The sequence below is a fragment of the Papio anubis genome, chromosome 3, assembly GCF_008728515.1.
Source record: "Papio anubis isolate 15944 chromosome 3, Panubis1.0, whole genome shotgun sequence".
Lineage (NCBI taxonomy): Eukaryota > Metazoa > Chordata > Mammalia > Primates > Cercopithecidae > Papio > Papio anubis.
Window position 1 is genome coordinate 145,354,011 of NC_044978.1, and position 27,267 is coordinate 145,381,277.

General features: G+C 40.8%; 1 protein-coding gene across 14 annotated transcripts in view; it reads left to right on the plus strand.

The window, feature by feature from the left end:
- Positions 1 to 27,267, plus strand: part of APBB2 (amyloid beta precursor protein binding family B member 2) — a 402,192-nt gene that overhangs the window by 46,308 nt on the left and 328,617 nt on the right. For all 14 annotated transcript variants that reach the window (XM_031664637.1, XM_031664627.1, XM_031664630.1 and 11 more), the window contains exon 2: positions 25,769 to 25,925. The gene's annotated coding sequence lies outside the window, so the exon portion shown is untranslated. The remainder of the gene's footprint in view (positions 1 to 25,768; positions 25,926 to 27,267) is intronic.

A 27,267-nucleotide genomic window follows, 5' to 3' on the forward strand; every position in this document is an offset into this window, starting at 1 on the left:
AAAAATAAAAAAATAAATTGTTGGCTTCAACAGACAAAATTATTCTGTCAGATTGCTGTCAATATTTCTAAACGTGCTCATTGTCAGTTTCTGTCCTGACCTTGTGATAGGCTGTGGAAAACCATCGCGTTGGCTCTGGCCTCCTCTGCTAGCTGGATTTAGTGCAGCTCTCCTCATTATGGCAAGATGGCTGCCAGTAGTTTCCAGAACGATGTGTATCTTTGTTCTCATCTAGGGAAAGAGTTTTCCTCAGTATTCTTCCTAAGCGTTGAGCCTTATACTAGGACCAACTCACCGCTGGTCACTGAGACCAGAGCGTTTGTCCATTTTTGAACCTATCACCATTAGAAGGAATATGGCCCTAGGGGATGGGGGCTGGTGGCTCACTGAATCCATATGACTTCCATACAATGCTGAGGAGGCACTTGCATTACTCACTACTCTTTTAGATTAGTAAAAATATGCATAGGCACCACTTGTACATTTAGTCTGTGATAGAATAAAAAAGTAAACATTTGGTTTTTGTGCCTAGTTCCTGTCACAGAGCTCCTGAAACCCTTGGAGTCCCCTGAGTGGTAAGAGTGTCTTTCATGTGCTAATCATTCACTCTTGGGGGTTGTTGTGGGTAGGTATCTTAGCTTCAGCCTGGTCACCACAAAGACCAAAGCGTGTTTAGAGGGTTAGAACTTTCTGCCCCATTCCAGACCTCGAGGGAGATGAGAAGGATTCATGATTTAACCAATCATGCTTACATAATGGAGCCTCCATAGTAGACGATGAGGTTTGGCAAGCCTTCTGGGTTGGTGAGCACAGAGGTGCTGGGAGGGTGGCATGCTCCAGGAGGGCTTGGAAACTGTGCACCTGCCCCTACCTCTTGCCCGGTGCATCCTTTCCATTTGACTGTTCATGAGTTGTATTCTTTTTGATAAACCTTTGTGTATATGCAAATAAACGTGTCTTCCTGGGTTCTGTAAGGCAACCTAGTGAATTATTGAACCTGGGAGGGGTTATGTGGGAACCCTCAAATTTGTAGCCAAGACAGAAGTGTGGGTATAACCCTAAAATGCAGGTTTAGTCGCCCACCACTTGCAGAGTCCAGTTAACAAGAGCAAGGTCTGGTATAAAACAGTTTGCTTTTTTTTTTTCCTGCTCAGGCTGGAGTGCAGTGGTGCGATCCCAGCTCACTGCAACCTCTGCCTCCCGGGTTCAAGCGATTCTCCTGCCTCAAACTCCCGAGTACCTGAGATTACAAGCGTGTGCCACCATACCTGGCTAATTTTTTGTATTTTTAGTAGAGACAGGGTTTCACCATGTTGGTCAGGCTGGTCTCAAACTCTTGACTTAAATGATCCGCCTGCCATGGCCTCCCAAAGTGCTGGGATTACAGGTGTCAGCCACTGAGCCACCGCACCCAGCTTTTTTTTTTTTTTTTTTTTTTTTGACAGTCTCACTCTGTTGTCCTGGCTGGAGTGTAGTGGTGCAATCTTGGCTCACTGCAGCCTCCACCTCCTGGGCTCAGGTGATCCTCCCACGTCAGCCTCACGAGTAGCTGGGACTATAGGTACACACTACTATGCCTGGCTAATTTTTTGATGTTTTTGTAGAGATGACGTCTCTTTATGTTGCCCATAGATCGAGATCCATTTTGTTGCCCATAGAATACAGCTCTGGGCTGGTTTCAAACTTCTGGGCTCAAGTGATCTTCCTGCCTCAGCCTCCCAAAGTGTTGGGATTACAGGCGTGAGCTACCACACCTGGCTGAAAATGACTTTTTATTCCAAAACTAACTTAGCAGAAGAACTACAGGCTTCCTGCTTTATGAGTATTGCTTCCCTTTTAGAGCAGAAAGTGGGTACTTTTAAAAGGGGGCCTGGCATGCTGGCATGAATGGCTTGCAGGGGAGGAAGCGAGCAGGTGGAGGGGTTCGTGCACTTGCTTCAGTGTCTTATCTACTGGGCGATTGAGCTGGTGACTGCTGGTACCTTCGTGGACTGAACTGTGTTGTAAAAGTGACCGAAAACTCCCCAGGTGGAGAGAGTTTCATAGCGGGCATACCTTGGGTTATAAATTGACGTCTTGTCCCTTGAGGCAACCTCCTGGTGGGTGAGAGTTCGGCTCTGGAATTTCTAAGCATGTAGTTAGATGAACTTGCTGTAGGGAGTATCTGGTGAAGATGAGGTAAAAGGTTATAATTGCATTACTAAAAAGCTAAGTAGGAGGTGAGGAAACAGAGGAAAGAGATAAGAAGAGAGAGAGAGAGAAAATAAACGATTCTGAGAACTGTCGGGGTACTTGGTTACATGGGTAACCTAGGGATATAGTACTTACGATGGCCCCTGAGTGAGGGCAGTCTTGTGGGACTGAGCCCTTCTATCTGTGGCCCCTGACTCCTTCTGGGTAGTTGGTGTGAGAATAACATTGGATGGTAGGATGCCCGGTTCATGTTGGAGGATCAGAGAAGCCAAGATAGTCCTTGTAGCATCCTTGAAAGATGGGTACTCTTATGACCCTTCTGCCTGTGCAGTGAGGAAACAGATAAGTGACTTGCCCGACAATACACCGCTACAAATGGCACACCTGGGGTTCTTTGGATTCTAACTGTCTCTCCCACATGGGTGTCTTGCGGACATCTCAAATGGTCAAATAAAATATAAAATAATCGCTGTTTTTGTGAGGGAAGTGTTAGAGGGTTCATGGCTTTGCAAAGTGGTTTATTGCTCTGATGGTTAATCTTTCTGCAAATGGGGCAAAACAGAAAATATTCTCACTTAAGCCCTTTGTAAAATGAAAGCTTAAAAAAAGTGAAATCCAGAATTATTTTTCCTGAAGATGGACTCTATGTTAATTTTAATATGTACTTAAACACCTGGATTTAGTCTAGCCCTCTAAAAAACAGCCATGTTTAAGAGATCACTTAGGACTATTTCTAAATTAAAAGAATCAGCTTCTTAAGTCATAACCTTCTGTTGGTTCTTAGAACATCTGGAATTTACTCTTTGTATATATGTTAAAGCTAGTGTGATGTAGGGTTTTAAGTCCAGAGGATAAACTAGCTGTTTTAGTTATTTAAAGGTTAACATTTAAGGAGAAGTGATATTACTTCACTTTTTCAGGCAGTCTGTATAAGGTTTTGTTTTGTTTTGTTTTTCAAAGGGACTTATCACAGAAAGTATCTATTAAACACTTGATTGGGTTTGTGCTGTCTGGGACAAAGGGAAACCATGTGGTCTCTTAGTTAGATAAAAGGGAAATTATGTATCTAGGGATCTCCTCTGAATGGAAGGAGCCTTCTTTTGCATCCTGTGTCAGTGTCTTCAAACTCTGTAATCCTAAACTACTGATCATTATTTGTGTATATTTTCAAAGTCAGTTGTGGATTGAGAGATTGTAATGTGAACGTTTTATCTCAGTGTACAAAGTGTGTGAAAATCTGAAGTGCTCCAAAATTCAAAACTTTTTAGGTGCCATTGTGATGCCACAAGAGGGAAATTTCACACGTGACGTGACCTCATATGACGGATTGTGGTCAAACCAAAGTCAAAACTTTGTTTCATGCCCAAAATTATTAAAACTACTGTGTAAAATTACCTTTAGACTATGTGTATAAGTTATATATGAAACATGAATTTCATGTTTAGACTTGGACTCCATCTCCAAGATACCTCCTTATGCAAATATTTCCAAATACAAAATCTGAAACTCTTCTGGTCCCAAGCATTTTGTTTAAGAGACCCCCGCCTTTATAGAGCTTATAGACTTTTCTTTATAATTAATTTCCTTCCGTCCATGTTCCTTGTTTTTGAAACATTAGAGAACATTTATATTTCATTTAGGTTGAATACAAAGCTATAGAAGTATGTTATTTGAGGTTTTGGAGTATAAAGGTGATCTCAAAATTTTTAGGCTTGAATTTATTTTTCTCATTTTCTAAAAAATAGAATTAACATGGAAAACACACATTTGCCTTAGACTCACATGTCCAGAGTATGGAGGGCCTCAGAAAAATCGAAATAAGATTTATGACCATATTGAAGAAAGTGGATTGGTCCAGTGTTCCCTAGGATCTGTTGTATTTAGCTTAAAGTCGAGATGTCCAGGATGCCCATTACCACTGTTAACAAGAATTTTTGACTGACATTTGTTTGTGATCTGAAAGGTGTATATATTTTTTTGAGGAACTATAGGAATAATTTTTCTTTTCCTTAAGAAAATAATCTTCTTTCTCTGAAAGCTGAAAATCAACTTTTATTATCTTTTACTCCTCCTGCCTCCTGGCCCCAGGTATTCAGTTGATAAACCATGTCACTTTCCTCTCTCTTTGGTCATTCTCGTTGACCTAGTACAGGGACCCATCAGGTGGATTATTGAAATCCAAACTGGAATCCTCACTTCCAATACACTCACTAATGCTTTAGAATATAGATCCAGGGCTATTCCCCTATTCAAAATTGCGTGATGATTCTCAAATCCCTCAGCAGATATGCAGTCTGTCATTACCATATTCTTTTACCCCATATCTTTTACCTACCTGTGCTGCTGTTGGTTTAAAATATGCCAGAATCATCCCTGCCTTTTTGACATTACCCAGGCTGTCCTCTATGTCACATCGCATGTTGCTCCAGCTGGGCCCAAACTGCCTTTTTCAAAGTCTAGCCTAGGTCTCACCTTATCCTGGAAATTCTTCTAGTGTCCTCTTAAATAGTTCTCACTTATCTTCCTTGAATTAACATTATAGAGCTTATCACCTTTCTTGGATTGTGTCTTCCCCGAGATAAGGATCATATCTTATTCACCTTGTTGTTCCACATACCTTGCCGTTACTGATACTCAGAAGATATTTGTTGAATTGAATCAACAATTAAATAAAATTTATTATTTATTTTAACAGAGTCTCACTCTGTTGCCCAGGCTAGAGTGAAGTGGCGTGAGCAGAGCTCACTGTAGCCTCAACCTCCTGGGCTCCAGCAAGCCATCCTCCCACCTCAGCCTCCCGAGTACTGGGACCGCAGGTGTGTGCCACCATGCCCGGCTAATTTTATTTTTTTGTAGAGACGTGGTCTTGCCATGTTGCCCAGGCTGGTCTCAAACTCCAAGGCTCAAGCAGTCTTCCTGCCACAGCCTCCCAAAGTACCAGGATTACAGGCAGGAGCCACTGTGCCTGGCCTGTTCTCTTATATTATTTTATGATGAACATGTATGTGTGAGAGAGACAGAGAGAGAAAGAATGCATATGGGTGAGTCCTTTATGCAAGGTACAATAAAGAGCATTGTGGGGAAATAAAAAGAAAGCAAAATCCAGACTTTGAGACAGAATTGTCCCCATGGTACAATTGATCTGATTTTGTCAATGAATCAATTGTTAGAAAAAGGGAGACAGAGAGATGAATAGGAGACCTAGAGATTAAAAGAAATTTAACAAATACTTTAACCAGTTACTATGTATAGACTGGCTGTACATAAATTCTGATTCAACAAATTGGAAAAAAAAAAAAAAAAAGATGGGGAAATTTGAACACTGATCAGATAATTGATGTTAAGAAATTACTGTTAATTTTTATAGGTGGTGTTAATTTTAATACTATTGTGATTATGTATTACAGTATCGCTTAAAATTTTATCTTTTTAAGAGACATATACTGAAATATTTGAGGATGAAAGGATGTGTGATGCCTGGAATTTACTTCAAAACAACCGGTGGTGATGAGGTGGGGAGAGTAGATAAATGTGGAAATAAAGTAAGATTCCCCATGAGTTAATAATCATTGAAGTTGATGGTGGCTGGCTGTATGGGGGTTCATTCATTCTTTCTACGTTTGTATGTGTTTGAAAGTTTCTATAATAAGCGATAAAAAAAAAAAATAAGGGATAGGAGACTTTGTTGTTGTTGTTGTTGTTGTTGTTTGAGACGGAGTCTCACTCTGTTGCCCAGGCTGGAATGCAGTGGTGTGGTCTCGGCTCACTGCAAGCTCTGCCTCCTGGGTTCATTCCATTCTCCTGCCTCAGCCTCTCGAGTAGCTGGGACTAGAGGCACCCACCACCATGCCTGGCTAATTTTTTTTTTCTTTTCTTTTCTTTTTTTTTTAGTAGAGACGGGGTTTCACCATGTTAGCCAGGATGGTCTCAATCTCCTGACCTCGTGATCCGCCCGCGTTGGCCTCCCAAAGTGCTGGGATTACAGGCGTGAGCCACCATGCCTGGCCGACGTGGGTTTTGTTTTTAAAGAATTGAAAGAACTTTAAACTGGAATTTGGGAGGCTCAACATTCTACCCATGGCTTTCTCTCTAAATCTGTGTGACTTGGAGTCACTCTTTCAACATTTCTGGGCCTCACCTACTCTCCTGAGTAAATAAGAAGTTGGCTGTGTGGGGTCCTCATTGTCCCTGGTGTCCAGAATGTTGTACTTTATTTTTTAATTTTAGTTTTTTAGAGATGGGGTCTTGCTTTGTCGCCCAGGCTGCAGTGCAATTGCACGATTTTAGCTCATAGCTGCCTCCAATTCCTGAGCTCTAACAATCCTCCCACCTCAGCCTCCTGAGTAACTGGCACTGCAGGTGCCTGCTACTACACCCAGCTTATTTTGAAATTTTTTGTAGAGAAGAGTTTTGCTATCTTACCCAAGCTGGTCTTGAACTCCTGGGCTCAAGGAATTATTCCACCTTGGCCTCCCAAAGTGCTAGGATTACAGGTATGAGCCACCATGCCCGGCTGAATGCTATACTTTGAGAGAGACTTTGGGCTTGGACTCAGAGATTCCAGAATAAATGAGCAGTGTCTATGAAGGTTGTGTTTTCACCCAAGCTGTATATTTGCCAGATCACAATTCCAAACTTATCACCTTTTTTTTTTTTTTTTTTTTTTTTTTGCGGGGGAAAAGGATCACAGCTGCAGCATTCTGTAAAGCACGCTGTCAGTTCGAGTTGGTGTAATTGCATTCTAAAGCAAAGAGGCATTATATCATAATTAGCTGGGGTAGTCTTATCCCCAAAGTTAATGCTGTGGTGTAATGATTAAGAGGTCAGGTTTGGGAGGCCACGTTCACATCTCAGCTTAACCACAAGCTGTGTCACTTGGACAAGTTACTTATCTACCTCCTTCCTTAGAGGGTCGTCATAAGGATTAAGTGAGCTAATGCATGCAAGGTGCTTAGGACAGTGTCTGGCACATAGTAATGGTTCAATAAATGGTAGATGCCATTTTCATTGGCTTTATTAGTTTGATTTATATTTTGGATTTTCAGTTCTTGTAAGGCATGTTGAGGTTTAAGCACATTTGTCATCCTTAGGCCTCCCTCCCTCCGTCCCTCCTTCCCTCCCTGTCTTTGAACTAGAAGTATATTGGAAAACTCACTGCAATATGAGATGAAAGAGTGTGAGAGGGAGACCAGGGTAACCTGGGAAGGGAGTTAGTCACCAAACAAAGCCTCTTAGAGGTCATCCTGTCCCACCCTTCTGTTGGATGCTGATGGACTGAGTCGCTGAGGGATTTGCCCAAGGCAGCCAAGCCCAAGGCGTTAGTGGTAGAGCCGTATCTTGAACCTGGGTCTCCTAACTGCTGGTTATTTCTGCTGCAATCTTCAGCTCCCTGAAGTTTCCTCTGTCATCCTAATTGCTGACTAGAGTGCATTCTGGAGAGAAAATTTCCCTGTGTCTGGTTTATCTAATATTTAAAAAGTCATCTCTGTTAAGGAATCTCTGGTCATGTCCTAGTATTTGCAGGGAGGGAAATGGGAATGCACATGGTGTTCCTCAAGCACTCTGACTAATCACTTCATAAGCTACGGGTTGTCATTTCCTCTCCAAGGCGTGCTGATCCCAGGCCCTTGTCTTCCCTGTCCAGGCCGGCAGCACCTGTGAGGCCCCCACCCGTTCTTTACAGCCAGCTTGCTCTGGGCCCTGGATCACTGCATTACTGTTGTCTGAATCACCTCCGTGGCCTTGTTTTTCATCCTTGATGTTTTCCCAAAAGTATTGTTTCTCCAGTACCCACAAAACAGCATCCTGTGATGTTTTCTTCTTCTTCTTCTTCTTCTTTTTTGCCCTTAAGCCTATTGCTTCCTTCCTTAATGTTGTTTCTTGCTTGCTTTCATTTTCTTTGAATGCTTCTATTTATTTTCTATTCATTAAGCTGAAAATAGAATTACAAGCTTCTTTTACTTATTCCAGGGATGAGACTGCAGTTTAGAGATTATTCACATCCCTTTGCTTTTTCTGCAGCTTACAGGAACTTTATAGCTCATGAAAATTTCCTAGTAAGGGAAAAGTAATGTCTCTGTAAGACTTGACAGATTACGTAGTGATTTTATCAACAAGATAGGATACTAGGCTTAAGAGTTGAAATGGTTAGATAAAATCCTGGGTTTGAATTTCCATTCATAAACTGTGGTTCTTTGGACAAGTGATTTTTACCTTTTTCCATTTCAGTTTTTTCATCTGAAAAATGGGAATGTTAATACCCATCTCTATGGGTTGTTGTCTTGGCAGATTTACTGAATAAATTCAGTGAGTCAGCTAATATTACTGTGTATATTATGATCTTATTTGAGCTTCATAGAAAAATAGCCCTTTTGAGGTAAGTTGGGTTATTTTCTCCATTTTAAAAAAATTTTTTATTTTTTAAAATTTTCTCCATTTTTATCTGACTTTATATTAATTCATCTGTTCCCTTCCCTTTTTCCTTCCTGTTTCCTATCAGAGAGAGAGAGAGAGAAAGAAAGAGAGAGATAGAGAAAGGGAAAGGTCGATTTAAGGCTAATACATTTCTCTTGTACCGATGCAGCATTAAGGCCTAGTGAGTTTGAGACTTGCCCTTCAGTCCTCTCTTGGAGGAGGTGGCAAGGTGGGAGTGGAGAACTCCTTCCTACATCTTTAAACTTCAGGTCGGATCCTGGTTCAGTACAACCTGAGAGGACCTGGGGGTGAGGTGGGATGTGTATAGAGCTTCCTCTTTAGTCAGCTTCATGTCCTTGATTTGGAACTGTGTCCAGGATTCCTGAGCCCAGGTCTTAGACTAAGGAGGCAGGGTGGTGCAGGAGGCAGACATACCTGGGATGGAATCTCGGCTGTGCTAGGAATGTCTCTGCTCCTCGGTTTCCTCCTTTGTACAGTAACCGTGCCGTGGGGTGACCTTGAGGAACAGGACAGATGGGTAAAGGGCCTGGCATGTAGTAGGTGCTCCATCGATGTTAGTTCCTTTTCTAGTTTAAAATGTGTTTCTGGTTTGTGCTACCAAAAAAAAAAAAAAAAACTTGCAAAAAGAATTTCAGGCAGCAGCATATAGGTTGCAGAGCATTTTTGTGGGCAGTAGTACCCCTCAACACCCCTGAACTATCCCTATTCTCCTGGGAAAGGCCTGTCTTGTAGAGTTGGGACTTGGTTTCAGCCAGTGTTTCTCACCTCCATGTGCGCATTAGAATGATATTGCTTTGTCAAAATGCACATTTTGGGCTCCAAACCAGACCTGCTGCCCAGACGTGTACTTTTTGGAAGAGTTTTCCAGATGTTCCTGATGCCATTGTAGCATAGAACTGCTGCTTTCAAAAACTGGAATGACTTCTTAGTGTGTCTAAATATGATTCTGTTTGGGCATAGCCTCTTAGACATAAACTCTTAGAGAAATAGGAATCCTTTTCTGAGAAAAGAATGTGTGTACTCAGATTTATAGCAGACATTAACTTACAAATACAAGTTATTTTCACTGCTAGTGTCACATGAGGATTTCCCTTTGAATAAAATAAATAAAACAAAACACTGCTGAACACTTTTCACCTCTGACTCATTAATGGGAAATGGATATAATTCTCATAGTAATAATAGCTGACTCAGGCACTTTTGCATGTATTATTTAATTCTGACAGCAGCCCTATGAGTTAGATGGTATCATTATGCTCATCCTGCATGACACGTCAGAGGCCACACAACTTGGAGAGTGTGGAGCCAGGCTTTGAACCCAGGCAGTCTGGCTCCAGAGTTCATTTTTTTGTCCCCAAAATATCCCACTTCTCTTAATTACAAGTAGGATTACCTTGGGAAATGGACTTTGGAGTCTGTGGCTCTTTATTTGTTTGATTGTTTTGTTTTTGAGATGGAGTCTCACTCTGTTGCCCAGGCTAGAGTGCAGTGGTGCAATCTTGGCTCATTGCAAACTCTGCCTCCCAGGTTCAAACAGTTCTCCTGCCTTAGCCTCCTGAGTAGCTGAGATTACAGGTGTGTGCCACCACACCCAGCTAATTTTTTGTATTTTTAGTAGAGACGGTGTTTTACCATGTTGGCCAGGTTGGTCTTGAACTCGACCTCAAGTGATCCACCCACCTCATCCTCCCAAAGTGCTGGGATGAGCCACTTCGCAGCCTGGAGTCATAGTTCTTATCAAAGAGCCATGGAAATTTGCAAAGAACTGGCAGCTTCTTTCTCCACTGCCCCTATATTGTTTCTTGGCATGTCTTGGTCTGGTCTGGATATCAGGAAGATCCATGCATCGCAGCAGTTGTGTGTGCTGGTGGGTTGTGAAGCAAATTTACAATCCCACCTCTCATATTTGCTCATTCCACTCTCCCACCTATTGGTAGAGTGGGATTAGCTTGCTCTGGGGTGAAAAATTTAGGGGTGAATTCTTTGGCTTCTTTCGCTCTAGTTCAATGGTAGACAAAGTTCTCTTTGCCCGCCAGGGCCTGTTGGCTTTCACAAGCCTAGTGTTAGAAGGTTATTTGAAGAAGGCTTTCATGCAGGAGCTCTTTGCAGCCTGGAAGAGAGTACAAATTAGTCCAGGGAAAAATGGTCGGGGGAAGATTTGCCTTATATTGACCTGCCTGAACCAGAAAATTCTGGAGCCGTCGTGGAAATGCAGCGGGTGAGCCGTTAGGAAAATGCAGCGGGTGTGCAAGACAATAGAAATCGCCACTTGCTGTGTTCCAGGCACTGTGCCAAGTGCTTTAAAACACTTTATCCCTAATCCCTTCTCCATCTGGAAGGTGGATGTTATGATCCGTTTTTTTTTTTTTTTTGAGACGGAGTCTCTCTCTGTTGCCCAGGCTAGAGTGCAGTGGTGCTACCTCAGCTCACTGCAACCCTCTGCCTCCCCGGGTTCAAGCTGCATTCTCCTGCCTCAGCCTCCTGGGCAGCTGGGATTGCATGCACACCACCATGCCTGGCTAATTTTGTATTTTACTAGAGACGGGGTTTTCCGGTGTTGGTCAGGCTGGTCTCGAACTCCTAACCTCAGATGATTCATCACTCGGCCTCACAAAGTGCTGAGATTACAGGCATGCGAGCCACCGTGGCCGGGTCTGATTTGCTCATTTGTTTGTTTGTTTATTTATTTATTTATTTATTTTGAGACGGAGTCTTGCTCTGTTGCCCAGGCTGGAGTGCAGTGGCGCGATCTTGGCTCACTGCAAGCTCTGCCTCACGGGTTCACGCCATTCTCCTGCCTCAGCCTCCTGGAGTAACTCTTGGGGACTACAGGCACCCACCAGCACCTACTCGCTAATTTTTGTATTTTAGTAGAGACGGAGTTTCACCGTGACAGCTTTTCAGGATGGTCTCGACTCCTGACTCCAGGATTCGCCTGCCTCAGCCTCCCAAAGTGCTGGGATTACAGGCGTGAGCCACCACGCTCAGCCCTGATCCTTGTTTTATAGAGGAGGAAACTGACTCAGAATATTAAGTGATGAATCTTAAGGTCACACAGATAAGGAACGTATTCAGGATTTGAACCCATTTCTCTCAGACTCAGAAGCCAGTGAACTTTCTGTAATACTTTGCTCCATCTTCTGTGAAAAAAAGTTGTGTACTCAGATTCATAGCAGACATTAACTTACAAATATAAGTTATTTTCACTGCTAGTGTCACATGAGGATTTCCCTTTGAATAAAATAAATAAAACAAAACACTGCTGAATGTTCTCCTGAAATGAAAGCAGAGAAATGAATGAGTGAATGAAGCTGGACTGGCTATCGATACTTGGAGCACACGGAGATTCTTCCCCCAACCCCTGGTGAACTCTGATAATTTCCTTTATAGGAAGTCTGTTGGGGATTTTTCTTTTATGTTAAAAATGATATATTACAATATCTGGACCATAAAGTAGCAGTTTGTATTTTTAGCTACATTTATTTCTGACTTCTTTACTTATGATTTTTTTCCCCTCAATTAGTTATACCTCTTTTTCTTCCTCCTGTTCTCCTTTTCCTATTTTTGCACCCATTTTTTCTAGTAGAAGGTTTTGCTTGCAAATGTTACTTGATGGATAATGGATGTAATTTTTTAAAAATTCAGGGTTTTTTTTTTTTTTTAAAGTCTCTGAGAACAATTCATAAAGCCTTATCTGTCAACTATGTGCTACTAAAATACAGGATGAACTTTCCAACAAATGTTATTATAATACTTGTGGTTCCATCTCCAGTTTGGCCATTATAGATGCCCTGAGGAAACAAACACAGGGGAAAAATAAGATAACGATCAAATTAATTATGATTTCACTTTTGTGGTTAGATAGATTTCTAGCTAGAGCTGGAGTTGCTTCTTAATTAAACGGATATTTCTGGAGGTCCTGAAATCTGCCAAACCCTATACTAGTCTGTGACTTGATTTCACCTGTTGGTTGGGTGAATAGCTCCATTTCTGCTTTGAGTTGGTTTAAAAAATTCTTAGCAGCAGCTCTCAGCATAATTTATTAGGCAAGAGTTTAGGAATGTTATTCCATGAAAGCTGCTTTCCTGCATGCTTGACGGGTAGCACCATGTCTGCTTGACTGACTGTCTCGTCTGTCTGAGTAGTCTGTCTGGGTAGTATGTCTTTTGGAGTCTCTCTTATTTGTCCTCCTTTCTCCTTCCTTCTTTATTTTCTTGACTAGTTAGAAATAGTACTAAAGTTTACTTTTAAAAAGTGTTGAATGGATCAGAGTTTCCCATCAAGTTTCCTCTAGACCATCAGCATTAGAATCAGTTGTGCTTGTTAAAGATGCATAATCTTGTGCCCTGACCCAGAATCTGAATTTGAGAATTGCTGAATTACAGTTACCTGCGGTCACTATGTTATTTTAAAACTATCAGTAGAATGTTCTGTTTCTGAATCAGAAGATAATCGCATTTTCCCCCGGAGTTAATGTACTCTGATTTTAAAAAAACAAAAACAAAAACAAAAAAACAGTTCCAAATAAGAATCCTGGAATTAGGTTTCAGAATTTGAGAAACTTTCATTAGACTTATTGAAACAAGAGTTGGTGTTTCATACACTGTGGATATCCTCGAGTTATTGTTAGTAAAATGTCAAATTACTTGACGTTTAAAAATAAACTTTAATGATGACCAAACCCATTAATTTTAAGTGTTTGTTCAAACTACTTATGATTTAAAATGAGTCACAGAGTTGCATCGGGTGGCCACACTGGGTAGAACTGGGTACTGACCTCTGCCAGTCAGCTGTGTAACTCCAGGCCCCAGGGTGCCCCCTTTGTCCAGCCAGGGATTGCATGGATATGCTGTGATCTCCCTTTTGGTTCTGATTGAGTTGGACCTTGTGGGAGGAGAAACATACATGTTGACAGGTGAGCATGTATGTTGGAGAGAGAAAGTTTTATCTTGGCATAGGACTTTTAAAACACAAGGTAATTTTTAATCAGTTTTGGGACCAAAACACACTGAATTTGGGGAAATATTGGTAATGGAAAAATCCAAATTCTGCCAAAATGTCTAAAGAGGTTTATTCTGAACCAGTATAAGTGACTGTGGTCTAGGTTACATAATCTCAAGAGATCCTGATAAAGTGTGCCTGAGAGGGTTGGGCTACAGCTTGGTTTTACACATTTCAGGGAGACAGGAATTGTAGGGTGAAATTATGGCACAGGACTTTTAAAATGAAGATGTGAAAGTTTACAGTCCGTAGAGAATAAAAATATAGAAGTTTAAAAGAAATGATTGGTAGTTTCTTTGCTCATTCAGAAAAACAATGCCATATTTCCCAAAATTCCTGGTTATGGAAATGCAACCAGGAAATGGACTTCCTTAAGGCAAGGACCATCCTTTGTTGGACACATTTGATTTGTTGTACTATTGCCAGGTACATTTGTGTTATTTTATAAATTCCAGTAGAAGCAGGTATAATGGTAGGAGCTGGGCAGAGCAGTATTTCCAGTCATATTTCTTATTAGAAGCCATCTCTATTGGAGGAAAAAAACAAGGCCTGCTGCTTCGAAAGGTTAATCAGTAATGGATATAATTCAAACAGCTGGAGAACTGAGGAGAAGTTGGAGGTTAGCAAATGATTTCTTGCATGTGCAATTGTGTTCCATTTCTCTCCATTCATTTATGGAGAGAATGATAAATGTATCAAGGGTGGTGAAGTATATAAAGAGCATTGTTTCTTAAATCTCAGTAATTTATGGACCTCTTTATTTAAAGGAAAAATTTCTCACAAATCCTCAGTAATAAATATTCTTATTATGAAGGAGCTTCAATATAAACTAGGTATAAACTCTTTATGCTTCTAGCTCTTACTTAACTGTAAAGCAGTGACAGATTTGTAGAGCAAATTCAAACAAAACTACAAAACCAATAAAATTCAAATTAATATTAATTTATCATGACAGATATTTTGTTTCACTAAAATTAAACCCCTCCTCGAAAATGTGATTATGTTTCTGACAGCTGGAGTGCCAGTTCTTTTTAGATCTGCATGAAACTCAATTCCTCCATTTTCCTGTATTCTGTGCTTCCTTTGTATTAAAGCTCCTTCATTTAGCAAGAATGCAGGATTTAGGTTTTAATTCTGCCTCATTTATCTTGACTTGGCCTTGAAGATTAAGATTGTACTACTAGGTGCCAAGATCAGAAACATAAATGGAAGCCTACTTTTGATCAGTAAGATTTCAGGACTTGTTGCCTAGTTACAGATGAGATAGTAGAGGAAAGAGAAGGGTCACTGGTACCTGTAATTTTGGGTTGCAGATTTGGGTGAGAGTGAATGGTGCCATTTAGCAAAATGTGTAACAAAGGAGGAAAAGTAGGTTTTGGGAGAAGATGATTAGTTTGAGACTAATACTTCTTATTACCATTCAATATGGTAGACTGAATAACACACTTTTCCACTAAAGCATTATATTCTGGATAAAACATTTTTTAATGTACTTCTGAGACCACAAGAATTAAGACATCTCCAAAGTCTGTCACTTCAAGTAGATCAACCAAGCTTCAAAGGGTAAGGTAAAACCCAAGCTTTATGTGTAAGCCAATACAAAAGATAGGTTACCTGAAGAGCAAATGCTACAGGTTGAACATCCCTAATCTGAAAATCTAAAATTGAAAATACTCCAAAATTTGAAGCTTTTTGGGCACTGACATGAAACTCAAAGGAAAATGCTCATGATTTTTGGATTAGGAAGGCACAACCAGTATATATTCTATATAATATTCCAAAATTTGAAAATGTCTGAAATCCAAAACAGTCTGGTCCCAAGCATGGTAGATAAGGAATACTCCACCTATAATATCACCACTGTGGTTAGAGACTAAGGCTTGGGTCAGTGGCAAGATATAAGAGCCTGCATTCCCCCAGTACTTATTTGTGAGAGGAGCTAAAGTGGCTCTAGGAAGATAATGCCCTTTGGCTTCTGGCAGAAGCAAGTGCAGATCCTTTCAGGCAGAAGGCATCTTCACTTTAGACCTTAGGATTTTCCTAACATCAACTAAATCAGCATTCAGAATCAAAGATCTCCAGTCCTACAAGAAAACAAGCCATCAGGAGTGCAAGTCATCAGAAACAAGTGAAGGCTGGGCGTGGCGGCTCACGCCTGTAATCCCAGCACTTTGGGAGGCCGAGGTGGGCAGATCACGAGGTCAGGAGATCAATGCCATCCTGGCTAACACGGTGAAACCCCATCGCTACTAAAAATACAAAAAAATTAGCTGGGCGTGGTGGCGGGCACCTGTAGTCCCAGCTACTCAGGAGGCTGGGGCAGGAGAATGACGTGAACCCAGGAGGCAAAGCTTGCATCTCTGCACTCCAGCCTGGGCGACAGAGTGAGACTCTATCTCAAAAAAAAAAAAAAAAAAAAAGAAGTGAAAAACAATAGATTTAGAACCCTAAGGACTTTAGATATTAGAATTATCTGATACAGAATATAAAATTACTAGATATGAAACGTTTTAAGAAAGAAAACATGTAATCACAACTAAGTGCAAAATTGACCAGGCAGATTTGGAAAACCAAGACCTAAGGAAATATTAGAACTGTTGAAATAAAAACTAAATAAATTAGATTAGAAATGGGTGAACTAGAAAAATGAACTAGAAAAAAAAGTTTGAAGAAATTAACCAGAAAGCAACGTAAGGGAGAAGAAAAACATGAAAGTAGTTGGAGGATATAACGGTCATGATGAGATCTCTTCTGAGTCCCAGAAAGATAGTAAGAGCAAATGGTCAGGAGTACTATTTGAAGATCTAATGTATAGATAATTTCCAGAGAGAGTTTATGAATGACATAAATGGCCAGTGTTCCTTAAATCTAAGTAATTTATGGGCAGATAAAGGAAGCACAACATATAAATAAAAAAATTCATACTAGACATAAAGAAACTTTAATTAACTTAAAAAGAAAATAAGACCATCTTTAAGAACAGCCAGAAAAAAAGGCAGATTGTTTATCAGACTGAGTGCTGACTTCCCAACAGCAACAATGGAAGCTGGAAATTAGTGGAAAAATATCTTCAAAATGTGAAAATATTGATTGTATGTCAAAAAAGCTGTCATTCAAGGAAAAAGCAAAATATGCTTTCAGAAAAACCTAAACCTGATTTTACCACAGAAGATCTTTTCTAAGAAACTTCTTAAAGGATATACTTCAGGAAGGAGAGATTCCAGGAGGAAGGGCTGAGATGCCAAAAGGAGTGATGAAGAAATAAATTGGTAAATATGTATTTAAATCTCAATAATTAAAATTAAATAAAGTTAAAAATTTAGCTCCTCAGTCATGCTAGTTAGCTGCATTTCAAGGCACGTGTGCCTAGTGGCTACTGTATTGAACAATACAAATATGGAACATTTCCATAATTGAAGAAAGTTCTGTTGAATAGCACTGTTGTAGAGCAGCGGAAGGGAAGATGCACTAAGATAGTCTCTGCAATGCGTTGACTATAAGATGGTATCTTTGTAAGAGCCACCATTATATGTTAACAATTTTAAGAAAAGCATTGCCCCATATCTTTAAGATGCCATTAAAAAAAAAATAAGACACACCTCAAGATTACCTATATGAAAATGTAAAATGTGTCTCTTGAGCATGGATGCAGTATGGAGTTAGAATGTTAGGGGCATAGAAGTCCAGGAGTTGTGGTGCGGTAGATTGGGAGAGATCTGGGCCAGCACTTTGAGAGGCCAAGGCAGGCGGATCACCTGAGGTCAGGAGTTCAAGACCAACCTGGCCAAATAGTGAAACCGCATCCCTCCAGAAATACAAAAATTAGCCTGGCATGATGGTGGGTGCCTGTAGTCCCAGCTACTCAGGAGGCTGAGGCAAGAGAATCGCTTGAACCCAGGAGGTGGAGGTTGCAGTAAGCTGAGATCACAGCATTGCACTCCAGCCTGGACAACAGAATGAGACTGTCTCAAAAAACAAAAACAAACAAAAAACGGTGAGGAGGTGAGATGTTGTAGAAGTTCTTTCAGGATAAGGCATATGTGTTACTGAAATGAACATCAGCCTGTTATGTATGATAGGAGAAGCAATGAAAATTGCAGAGCCTTCGGGAATTATTTCTGTCACTATATTGGGGAAGGCTTCATGAAGGCAGTAATATTTGGACTGGACCTTGAGGAATGAAGAATTGACATATCAGAGTAGTAGGGCAGGGCAGTATAGATAGAAGGAGTGGCACTAATGACAGCATGGAATTGTGAAAAGGTGTTAGGTTTGGCAATAATTCCTAATGATCTGGACTTCACTGTTTCCAGCTTCTTTCTAGGTAGTCTAGTTTTGATGAAGGAACATTTATTCCCTAAGACTGCAAGCATGCCTTTTACTAATCTTAAGTTGGAAGGTAATCAAAATAACTATACACCTAACTTGCTACTTCCCCAATGCTCTAAATAGACAACACTTAATGCATGTTTTTCGCATCCTCTTGAGTTGCACAATTTATTGGTAAATTTGGGGATTTAAGTTCGGAAAACGTTAATGCCTATGGTGTATTAATAAGATGAGTAGTCATATATAACTTCCTTAGACTAGAGTGGAAGAAAGACTGTTAGCTTGCTAAAGTTCACCAGATCAGAATGCTAAGAAAATAAAAGACAGATAAGACATGGATTAAAATCCCAGGCCCTTGATTTAAAAGCTGTGTAACACCAGTCAAGTCATTTGACCTTTTCATGCTCAAGTTTCTCCTTTTAAAAGAAGGCATAATAACACTTCCTACCTCAGGATGGGTGTGAAGATTAGTGAAAAGCACTTAGCAAAAACAGTTGCCCATTATTATAATAAAAATATTCCAGTGCTTTTTCTCATTAAGTAAATACAGTAAATCAGTGGTTCCCAACCATGGCTGTATTAGCATCATCTGGGAACAGTTGAAAAATGATGCAGAGTACTTGAGCTTTGTATTTTATGTAAGAACCCCAGTGTATTAGTCCATTTTCATACTAGTATGAAGAAATACCTGAGACTGGGTAATTTATAGGAGATTAATGGACTCACAGTTCCACATGGCTGGGGAGACCTCACAGTCATGGTGGAAAGCAAAGGAGGAGCAAAGGCACGTCTTACATCGTGTCAGGCAAGAGCGTGTGTGCAGGGGAATTGCTCTTTATAAAACCATCAGATCTTGTGAGACTTACTCACTATCATGAGAACAGCATGGGAAAAACTTGCCCCCATGATTCAATTACCTGCCACTGGGTCCCTCCCATGACACATGGGGATTATGAGAGCTACAATTCAAGATGAGATTTGGGTGGGGACACAGTCAAATCATATCACCCAGGTTTGGGAACCCTTGCTCTGGAGTTGGGTAACATCTTGGTCACTTCTACCTGGATAATCATCCTTGCTATGCAATATTTTGAACATTGGCTTTTAGTATTGTTGAGTGCATGGATTTTCAGATTATTAGAGATTAATGTGTAGATCTTCATGTCTGTGCCTTCCCTTCTCTTTCTCTCTCCCCCCTTTCCTCAGCCCTTTCCCCTCTATCCCATATTGAATTTTTTGTACAGCAGGGCTGACATGTCCTGCACAGCTTAGTTCTGAGGACTTTTAATTAAATAAAACAGATTTTTTTTTTTCGAAAAGAAACTTTGCTAAGGCAGACTTTTGGCCTGTTAAAGTTGAACTTGAGTTTAGTTTCTAAAATAATTCAATTTTATTTTTTGACTCTTTAAAATAATGACTACAGGAAATACTTCTAAAATAATTGATATTCCCCTTGTTAAAACTGGGATTATTACTGGATGAATTTCAGCATGTGTTCTTTTTTCTTGGGGTAACAAAAAGTGTCTGCGAGTGTTCCATTCTGTGCCAAAACACATAAATTGTATCCCTCAAACCTTAGAGCACCCTTCATATGGTGGTAGTTATTTGGTATACTGTAAAATGTGGCCTGGAGATTAAAATAAGAAAATTTTTTACTATATGCAGATTAGTTAGAATATTCCTTTTAACACTTTTGCATGGATACTTTGGTTAAAAAAAATCATTGTATTGAAGCAGACATAGCGTTGCTGCTTGTTCCTATTTCCTATATGTATTTTATATTTCCTGTGGATGAAGAATGACCAAAATATCAGCCCTATTAAAGCAGAAAATTTTTTTAGTGCCAAATCTCCATCACCTAGCATGGTACCTGATACATAGTGATTGCTCGCTAAAAAAATGTACTAAATGAATGAGCTAACAAGCAGCCCAAATTAAAAAGGACACTATCACTTTTCACTGGTAAACTTCCTTCCAGAAGTATTGGGAACGTCACAATACCTGGTGTTTGTCTGGAATTCCAAGTATGTGCTGCCTGCGTGTTCCTTTAGCCCCCTGAGCCTTCCCACAGATCACAGCTTCCCTTAGAGTCAGTCCGTGCAGAAAGAGCTGTGGCTTAGTGTTCATAGTTGTATCCGTAATGCCACGTCTAGCAGCATAGTGGTTTCTTAGTAAATATTTATTGGATGAATATATAGTGCTCCATAGTTTCGATAATGCTTTCGTACTCAGTTTGAACGGTTGACAGCCCCATGAGGTTGGCCGATAGTATCATCCTAGTTTTATAGATGATGGAAGAGAGGCTAAAGAGGCTGTTAGTTATCCTCGGGTCATAAGTAGCAGACCTGGAACCACAACCTCTAAATCTGTTGATTTCTTCATCCCTTGTTTCAGAACCGCTTTAAAAACATTAGTGAACCTATTAATTAATTAATATTCCCCTTCGCCTAGTTGAAATCCTACAGGGAAAGTTACTACATGAACCCTTTTCCAAACTGCCCTATTGTCATCAGTCACAGACTTTGTTGGATGCCAGTTTGGGTTTTCATAGCAGTTCCTTTTTGGTTACCTGTGATAGATTCTTTTTGAAAAAAAAATTTTTAACGAGCCCTCATTCTTTCAAACAATTTATATTCTTTTTTCCCAGACGTTTTAACGTGTAAATTTATCAATACTGTAAATCTAAGTTTTATACTAAAAATATTCCAGTACTTTTTTTTTTTAAGTAAATTAATGCAGTAAATCAATGGTTCCCAAAATAAAACAGATTTTCACAGCCCCGAGAGGAGTGGGCTCCAGTGTGTTCCTTCTTGCCTTGTCTGCCTGGTCATTCTGGAATCAGGCTTGGGAAGAAGAGACCTTCCCTGTGACATTAGAAAAAACAAAAAAGGCTGGGCGCGGTGGCTCACACCTATAATTCTAGCACTTTGGGAGGCCGAGGCGGGCGGATCACAAGGTCAGGAGATCAAGATCATGGTGAAACCCTGTCTCTACTAAAAATACAAAAAATTAGCTGGGCGTGGTGGCGGGTGCCTGTAGTCCCAGCTACTCAGGAGGCTGAGGCAAGAGAATGGCGTGAACCCGGGAGACGGAGCTTGCAGTGAGCCGACATTGTGCCACTGCACTGCAGCCTGGGCGACAAAGCGAGACTCCGTCTCAAAAAAAAAAAAAAAAGAAAAAAGAAAAAACAAAAAAGGCTGAGGCAGGTGGATCACCTGAGGTCAGGAGTTTGAGACCAGCCTGGCCAACATGGTGAAAACTGTCTTTACTAAAAATACAAAATTAACCAGGTGTGTTGGCGGGCATCTGTAATCCCAGCTACTTGGGTGGCTGAGGCAGGAGAATCGCTTGAACCCAGGAGGCGGAGGTTGCAGTGAACTGAGATTGCGCCACTGCACTCCAGTCTGGGAGATGAGCAAAACTCCGTCTCAAAAAAAAAAAAAAAAAAAAAAAAAAAAAATTCTGGCCAAACACTGAAGATCCTCAAATGGTGTCAGTGTCTGGGTGCACATTTTGCCAGAGCCATTCACTGAAGCCAAAGACCAACTGACATATGACCAAGGTTTTGAGTAAAAAAAGGATTTCACAATCTGTGAATCAAATCCAGTTCTCATTTTTGTTTAGTCTTCTATTGAGAAAGATAATTTAGTGACTTCAAGCTTTAATCTACTTTGTGATTCTTGGGTTACAGGTTATTTTATCAGACTGCTACATTTAAACTTACCCTCATTATCTTACAAATGACTTTAAGGTGTTACTGGAACAATACTCACAACAAAGCTGTGATTTCATTGTGAAATACCAACAAGACCCTGATTCCGTTTGCCTGCTGCGGACATTAATGTTTACTATTAGAACTGAGGCATCGAAGGGAATAAATAAACTGCTGACATTGTGTTGCCTTCAGGATCCAGCCACGGGAATATATGTTAGAGATTTGAGAAGTGGTTTTGGGTGGAGAAAAAGCATTTTGTTTTTTCCCCCAGCGCCTGACTTCTCAGTTGAGGCGGGACAGAGCCATTGTGTTTGTTCGGGCTCTCACAAAGCCAGATCACATCAGCCCAGGCCGCGGCTTTATGAGCAGCCTCACAGCTCATGCCTTTGTTGCCCTGATGCACAGTCGGGAAAGGATGACGAGAAGGGAGCTCAATAAAGACCTTTCAGGGATTGTTTCTGAGTTTGTCATTGCCATCTGTCCTCTCTCCCCTGGCTTTTCAGGCTATTCCCATTTTGTGAGACTCCTGGGTTTCTGATTAGTGTGGCGTGGACACCATAGGTAGATGCTGTGCAAAAAGTGGAAGTAAGCAATGTTTCAAAGAAATAATCTTAAAGAAAACAGAAAAAAGGCCTGCTCTTTCTCCAAGGCTGTGTGGACATAAGAGATGACGGATTAGGATTATTTTAATTATTAGTGACTGTATTATTTTCTTTATTTCTTTTTCTGTAACAGGGTCTTGCTCTCTTGCCCAGGTTGGAGTGCAGTGGTGAGATCTCAGCTCACTGCAGCCTCAACCGCCCAGGATCAAGCAGTCCTCCCACTTCAGCCTCCTGAATAGCTGGACCACAGGCATGTGCCACCATGCCCAGCAATTTTTTTTTTTTTTTTTTTGAGACAGTCTCACTCTGTTGTCCAGGCTGGAGTATAGTGGTACTGTCTTAGCTCACTGTAATCTTCTCCTCCTGGATTCAAGCGATTTTCCTGCCTCAGCCACCTGAGTAGCTGGAATTACAGGCATGTGCCACATGCCTAGCTAATTTTTGTATTTTTAGTAGAGACAGGGTTTTGCCATGTTGGCCAGGCTGGTCTTGAACTCCCGGCCTCAAGTTATCTGCCAGCTTCAGCCTCCCAAAGTGCTAGGATTACAGCATGAGTCACTGTGCCTGGACTAATTTTTAAAATTTTTTGTAGAGATAGGGTCTCACTATGTTGCCCAGGCTGATCTCGAACTCCTGGGCTCAAGCAATCCTCTCGTCTTGGCCTCCCAAAGTGCTGGGATTACAGGTATGAGTCACCGTGTCTGGCATCTCTTAATTTTTGAAACCCCTAATGTCTTTCCCTTAAGACTTGGGTAATTTTGGAAGTAATAGGCTGTACTTGATGCCTTCAGACACTTATTTATTATTTCTAACACTGGTGCATGCATCTTTCCTGTCTCTCACAGGTGGCTTGGTGCAGGTGTAGTTTTATCTTGTTGAAAGCCTTTTGTTCTTCTTTGAGCGGTGGGACTGTAGTGTTACCAACAGGGCCAGTGCTAGGACCAGAAAGCTTTCGGTATGACAGGCAGTTTCTGTTCAGGACACCTGCGCCCAAGCACAGTGCACTCATTGTTTCTTCAGTTGAGCATGTTCTAGGCAGAGCCTTGTCTTTTTTAGCCTAGGATTGAGTCTTCACTTTTTCTCCTGCATACATTTCATTTTTGGTAGAATAAATTTCTGTCTCATTCTTCTGGTTTTGCTAATATGAATTTAATACCTGCACACGATTTGTACAAATTTTATTTCCATGAGTGCGTGCTGAAATGTCATAGTGGTGGAAAGAGCACTTGGTCAAAGTGGAGGCAAGTGATCTGGACTCTCATTCCTGCTTTGCTGGCTGTGTGGCTGTGAGGGAAAGACATTTTACCTCTCTGGGCATGGGCTTCTTGGAGCAATGGGTTGCCAAGGCCCCTAGTGTAAAGATTCTGCCATTGTGTCTTGTGTTTTTCAGGATGCTAAGAGCATCAGAAATAAGTGTGCCGGGGTCATTAAAGGCCCTGCTCCTGTGAGAAGGTAACACCAGGAGACATTCTTTTACTTACTTATTTATTTAATTTATGTATTTGAGATAAGGTCTCACTCTGTCTCCCAGACTGGAGTATTGTAACGTGATCATGGCTCACTGCAGCCCTGACTTCCCGGGCTGTAGTGACCTTCCCACCTCAGCTTCCTAAATAGCTGGGCCCATAGGCATGTGCCAACATGTCCGGCTGATTTTTTAAATTTTTGTAGAGACAAGGCCTCTCTTTGTTGCCCAGGCTGGTCTTGAACGCCTGGGCTCAAGTGATCCTCTGGCCTCAGCCTCCGGGAGTGCTGGGATGACAGGCTGTGAGCCACCTTGCCCAGCCCGTTCTTTTAACTAAGTGACAGTTTTATGGCCTGGCCAGTGATAGAGAAGTTTGGATGTGATAGGTAAGGGAGGGAAACAACTATGGTTCTCTGTCTGTGACAAGTTTGCAGAGTAGAAAAGAATTTTTTATTTCTAGGAAAGTGTTGTTCATCCCTGGAAGTGTTACTGGATACTTGAGTTTTGAATGTGTAAATTAAGAACTTCTGTGATCAGATAAATACTTCTTCATTTGTTAACTCTATTCAGATAAGAGAAAGACCAAAGATCAGACTAATATAGCATAGATACCCCATATCTGATTTGTATTCCTGCAGTCTTAAACCCCTTATTTAAAAATGCTCTTAATTCTACAGGCAATACATGTTAATTGTAGAAAATTTGGAAAATACCAGAAAGAAAATACAAATAGCTTCCCAGTACATAACCCAAAAGTGCTGTTGTTCACCCTTAGGTGTCTTTAGATTGTATGTACTCAGTTTGTAGAACAAAATTGGGACCATACCATACATATATAACTTGATATCTTGCTTTTTTCCTGCTGTGTTCCTTTTGAGATGATTTTTGGGACTGAGGTTTCAATTGAAGGTAGAGATTAATGTAATATTATGCTTGGCACACTTGTGACAAGGACTGTTTTGATTTACAGAAATAGAACTGTGGGCCCAGTATCTGAAAATAACATTTGTCCTGTCCCCTCTTGAATAGGCTTTCAATATTTGGCATATACAGATGTTGTCATAACTGTTACTATAATTAACAAATGAAGACTTCTTAATCTATTAGCTCTTATTGTTCACTAATTGCTTTCATAAGATTCCCTCATTGAGTTTTCTGTGCCAGAATTTCTAGCTGTGCCATCAGTGAGCATACGTTATATCAACACTGTTTTTCTGGAAGCCCTGATTCCTCTAGCTAAAGCATGGTAGCGCCTGTGAGCTAGGCCACGTGTTTGGCAGCAGGATAGTTAAGGGATTCCTTTTGCCCAGTTATATTATACGTTTGATAATATTTATGATTTACTTGTTGAATATTGGTTTCATATATAATTTCCTCTATTAGGAAATGAAAGATTATTCCTTTCCCCTTTGGATTATGTAATCTATAAAATTTTCTGTTACACCATTCACATTGCAATGTAAATATATTCTAAATCCTGAATCACATTAGAATTTTTTTGTAGCCCCCACTTCTGTGTCTTTTTGTGGTGCCCTTTGAAGTCCTGTAATGTTTTATATTTGAGATTAAATCTGGGTTTCGCTTTACTTTTTAAAGCATATTGAGCAATTTAATTTTCTGTTTGAGTTCCTAAGGGGAATGATTCCAGCCCTCTGTGTCCCAAGAATTTAGACTGAGCCCTGCCAGAACATTCCTGTGGTTTTCCACGGGGCAGATCAGTGTGTTCATGAAATTTTAGTTGTAGCTTGTGTTTTCCATGGTTAATTAAAACATCTGGCTTTTCAGTTTCCCACAAACAGAGCATGATCACTAGGCCAAACCTTTTCAATAAATGATTAAATATTTCAGTCCTCCTCTCAGAATAGCCCACACTTGTCTTTAGGATACCTTGTAAGCTGTTGTCTCTGTTTATAATGAGTTTGAATATTGGGAATGTTTTTGAGGTTATCCTGCCAAATACGTGCCCTGAGAGAGAGAAAGTTGGTGACTTTGAGTCCTTATAATGGCTTCTGGCCTTTGCCTCCCCAGGTTTGGAGTTGCTGTGGGTGAGCTGCTGCGGTTTGTAGCCAAGCATGCTGTGGTCGGATCTGCCCAGCCGTGGAACAGAAACATTTGCTGGATGGAAAATCCATAAAAGAAAGCTCCTGTGAAAAGCTGAGGCTGACAATAATTTAAGCAAAATCAGGTTGGTATAAGTAAGAGAGGCTGGATAAAGTGGATTGGGCCCGATAGGAAAAAGTTGTTTTGTTCCTTCCATGCGCATTTTGGAGACCACCCCAAATGATTATTTTCAGTTATTTATGAGAGTTCCAGCATGTGTAAATGGCAGATATATGCGATGGCCTTTTGTGTATAGTGTCATGTTGTCTTCCTTTCCTTCTCTTCCTTTTCCTCTCCTTTGTCCCATCCTCTTTCTTATCTTCCTTTCCTCTCAGAAGAGAGGAGGACCTTGGCACAAATATTGGAAGAAGCCACAACCAGAAGCCACCTATGCCAACCTCAATGGTCTTGGCTTTATTTTGGGGAAAAAGAGGCGTCCAGCCTCATGGAGTTGCATTTGTAGTTTCAAAGACTTGCATTCATTTGTGTTTTTGAACTTTGAAGGGTGGGGCATGGAGACCTGCCATTTCTGCTGGGATAATTCTGGCTGTGAGCCTCCGGTCTGCTTGGCCAGATTTTATATACTCTAATCTTTCCCCAAACAAAAGCCACCAACACATTCATCTTCTGCAGTGTGTGCATTTGGCATTAAGATACTTATATATGACAGGGGAAGAGAAATGTCCTGAAAAACATAGGTGTTTAAATAAATGCAAAATGCTCTCACTGTGGGCCAGGAGAATGAAACAGCATGGATAACCCCATATGAGGTAGAAAAGTGAAAATCAATCATTTTGAAAACATGTATTGTACAGGGACAGACATTGCAGACCATTTCTATTGGACATTCAGTGGGTAAGTCAGCTTCCTACATAAGCAGCTGATAAATACTCCCTAGAAAGGAGTGAGTCACAGTCTTTCAGAATCTGTGAAGTAGTGAATGTCTGTTGACTTTGTCTGCCCAGCATCCTTTTCCTCCATCTTTTAATAAATCATCCAGATTTTCCCTGGGCAATTGCCCTTGCCTCATTTTCACCCTATGTAGTTAGAGGAGGTGACCCTGCTGGCTCAGTTATGGGCATGTAACATAAGCTTGGCCAGTGATATGGTTTGGCTGTGTCCCCACCCAAATCTCATCTTGAATTGTAACTCCCACCGTTCCCACATGTCATGGGAGGGGCCTGGTGGGAGGTGATTGAATTATGGGAGCGGGCTTTTCTTGTGCTGTTCTTGTGATAGAGAATGAGTCTCATGAGATCTGATGGTTTTAAAAACGGGAGTTTCCCCATACAAGCTCTCTCTTTTTTTGCCTGCGGCCATCCATGCAAGACATGACTAGCTCCTCCTTGCCTTCCACCATGATTGTGAGGCTTCCCCAGCCACGTGGAACTGTAAGTCCATTAAACCTCTTTCTTTTGTAAATTGCC